Raw genomic sequence first — 4029 nt, 5'->3', positions numbered from 1 at the left:
AGTTGTTACTGCACAGTCATTTAGTACTTGCATGCCCAAGTACTAAATGACTGTGTAGTAACTAGTGTTACTGCACCGTAGCATCCCTACATGGCTTCCTGGGGATGCCAGCTGCACAGTAGCTTGTTATTACTGTGCAATAGCATTGCATCATGGTTCATGCCCTGCAATGCTACTGTGCAGTACTAATGAGCTACGCTTCAGTAGTAACAAGTTACTGCACAGCAAGCATCTCATGTAAATGTGGCTCCTGGGTGCATCTATACTTGTGCTTTACTGTGGAGATGACTAATTAGCTCCACAGTAAAGCATCACCATCTACGCATGCCCTGGTATTAGGGCACAGTAAATTAATTAACTACTCAGTAAGACAGTACTGTCAGGGATAATATTATCTTATGGCAGAGACATTTACTGCGCTGCAACACAGGTGGACATTGACCTGGACAGCGGCACCTTGAGCCAGGGCACAGCAGTTCTGGGCTAGTAGCAGATTTGGGGGGGCAGTGGCATGGCTTCACAGTTTTGGCACATTTGTGCACCAGGAAGCCCCTCCGCCACCACGAGGAGCCCGGGGATGGCCCCCTGAGTCTGCTGCCAGCTCAGAGCTTCTCTGCTCCAGCTCCAAGTGCTTCTGTCCCAGATGCATGTGTAGGTGCTGTGGCTGGGAGCAGTGTACTCTGGAGTAAGCTGCTCCAAGGTTTATCACATTGCATTAATTGCACAGGTAGATGCACCCACTGAGAACAGCTTTGAGTGTGTAAGGCCAAGCACCTCCCAGTCTCGTTCACTCTTGAACAAAGGTAGCAGTAGTGGTATCTCCATTGTGCTCAGTAGCTGAGTAGTTAGAACACTCACCCAAAAAGTGGGAGACCTTAGTTTTACACTTTTCTCTGCCTCCTGCAATTTAAAACTACATCTCCTACTCTGCAAGAGCATGCTCTAATGACTAAGCACCCCCAACCTTCCAGTGGAAGCTGGGTTGCTGGATAGCAAAGCATGCCACATTCATGGGGTGAGAAGGACAGCAAAGAAAAGTGTGGTCTACTCTGTAGCCTAGTCACGACAGCACTCTCGCAGGAGGAGGGAAACTTGGGCTATGGTCCCAAAGCAAGTACTATTTATGCATTTTACATTAGACAATGAAAAGCTAAAAAAGAGAAATGGAAAAAGAAAACAGCCTTAGCGCTGGGCACTGCCACTAATGGCCATGTTTTATAATGAACTCTAGGTATGCTGTTGGTGTCAAACATTCACTAGGTGTGCTCTTCAGCTGTCTGATGTATTGAGGACAGAAGTGGACTTCAGGCGCTACTCAGCACCGAGCTGGATCACAGTGGAGGTAGGTGGCTGACTTTAAAATGTTTTAGAGAACTGCACTGCAATGAAGTGTTGGATAAGTAATTCAGCAAAGTAAAAGTAAAAGTCTAGCCTGGATATTGAAAGTTGTAGACCAAAATTCTGAGCACAAGTGCCTTTAAATACAGAAGAGAGTCATGAAGTGAATACTGTTGTTAACATAGAAGCAAAGTGTCTTCTGACAGGAGGAAGCAGGTGCCTCCAAATAAATATAAACCCTGCCCCCCAAATTGCTGTTTGTTACATTGCAAATATATGATGCATCAGAGACCACTAATGTAGTGTGAGGGGAGAATAGCTTTTAAAGATATATACAGCCGAATGGCATCAGCAGACAGAGACAAAGCCTCATTATGCAAATGGATCGAATCCCAGAGCACCAGCATGGAGCTCAGATCCAGTGCTGAGCTGAGAATGAACCCGATGGAATTCATTGCATTCCTGGGGGACTTCCAGGTCTCTGTTTATGGACAGAACATGAGAAATTGTTCACTGAGCAGAGATATCAGGATGCTGAACATTTTAGCAACAATTTGAATACCTCCAAACATGGAGAACCTGCCAGGCTTTGGCATGTTATATTATCATATCCAACTGAGAAAGTCTACCCTTGGAAAAAAATTGGATAAGGAGCATTTAGAATAAAACTTTAGGCACAAAGATGAAAAAAATGAAAGGATTTCTTGAGAAAACAGACATTTTTAAGGCCATATTTTTTTACAAGAAATATGGTCAGAAAACTTGAAAATATGTAGCTATCCAAAAAGATGAGAAACTCACACTTCAGGTTCCCAGAAATATTTAGTTAAAGCCATTTTCATTTAAAATCTTGCTACCCAATAAGCAGTGTATAGGTGTATGTTTGGTGCTTGATAATTCATTAGTTCCTAAATTAGTATCAGCCTTCTATATCTATTCTCTCTTAATATATTTTCTATCTGACAGTAATAATTGGGCTTCCATATCTAAGGTGAGCAACCCAGAAACTACTGACTGCAGAAAGCCAAGTCCTTACTGGAGCCAGACATACGAAGTTTCTAAATAATCAAGTCATAAAAATGTATCTGTGTGCCTTGCAAGGTGTTGAATGCTTCCAGAGACTGACAGGCCCTAACCCTTCTGGGATCAAAGAAAGGTGAGGGTGCTACAGCCTCTTGTATCCTCTCAGGAGCATTTTTTCTTATTTAAGAACCTTTATTTTTAATTAGTCAATCAAGCAACTGTGCTGTTAAGATCTGCTTGAAACCAAATATTGGACATTTCTTCAGGTGTTTGTATATCTTTCCTCCACATGCCTGTGTCCCAAGAAAGGATGCCATTGATAATCCTAGAAACTCCCTGATGACCTGAGGTTGCTTAGGGTATGTGTAGACAAAATGGGGGCCCTAAACTGACATGGTGGGTTTTGAAAAACACCGCTTCAATTTAGAGCTGATTAAACCCCTGTGTTGTGCATGTGCCCCACTGACTTACCTGCCTCTCCGGTGGGGAGCAGTCCCTGGGCTATGGGGTGGGGGGTGGGTCTGGTTACCCTCCATGGAAGAGCACCCCCCCCCCCCCCAAGGCAGCACCTGCCCACAGGCACCTGGCTCAGCATTGCAGCTGAGGAGGGTAGCACCAGGCCCCTGCGCAGCTCAGGCAGGCGGCAGGCTCTGGGGAGGGTGGGGGAGATCAGGTTCATTGCTTTTGCTGGGCAGACCCTGCTTTCCTAGGCTGCAACCAGAGCTGCAGAGTTGCATGGAGCCTGGTGCTTTGCTCCGTGGCTGTAGGTGCGGCAAACGGGTGCTGCAAATGGGCTCAGCAAACAGGCACTGTGCCAGAAGTCATTTAAGGCGTGTTATATCGCCAAACTTCCTATAGTGGCTGGAACTAATGTGCAATACGCCACTGATTGCAAAAAGCCTGCAAAGCACATTGTGCAAACATCAACACCATTAAAGTGGTACAAAAGCATTTAGCCCACTTTAAAGTGTCGTGCACACCCACCTCTTGTTTTGTCTACACATGGCCTAAGGTTTTTTGGAGATGACTTACATCTGGTGGTTTAGGCCTGTAGTATAAATGTCTTTCAGAATTGAATAGAATTTACATGACCTCATCTTAACCCGTTGCTTAGGAAGATACAGGTGAGCGTGTCCTCAGCTACCAGCTAATATTGCTTCACCCAAGATGACAGATTCAATTTCTAACCACAGCGAGCATACATTTCACTGGAAACAAATGTGTTCAGTATTCTTTATGTACTATTTTGCAATCATGAAAAGACACTGAATTTCATTTCATTTCCAAATATGTCAGGAGCTCATTCAGAAGAAAAGCTGATAACACAAGGATATCATAACTGGAAGGGAATGGCTTTACTGAACCCCACACCTCCCCATGCACTTTTGCAATGCTTACGTCAGAGTCTTGGCATACTCTCAAAAAAATAGGTCTATTATGGTAAACTATGTTGTGTTGCTTTGTTGCTTCACGCTGTGTTATTTTGTTTTGGACAAAATATATGTCAAATCATAGTTTGATAGTTTGTAGGGTTGGAAGGGACCTGAGCAGATCAAGAAGTCTGACCCTCTGCTTTGGCAGGAAAAAGGACTGGGGTCAAATGACCCCAGCAAGATGTTCATCTAGCCTTGTCTTAAAGAGCCCCAGGGTAGGAGCCAGCACCACTTC

Source organism: Crocodylus porosus, unplaced genomic scaffold, assembly GCF_001723895.1.
Source record: "Crocodylus porosus isolate Cpor-Errol unplaced genomic scaffold, CroPor_comp1, whole genome shotgun sequence".
NCBI classification, from domain to species: domain Eukaryota; kingdom Metazoa; phylum Chordata; order Crocodylia; family Crocodylidae; genus Crocodylus; species Crocodylus porosus.
Note: the sequence above shows the minus strand (reverse complement) of the source record.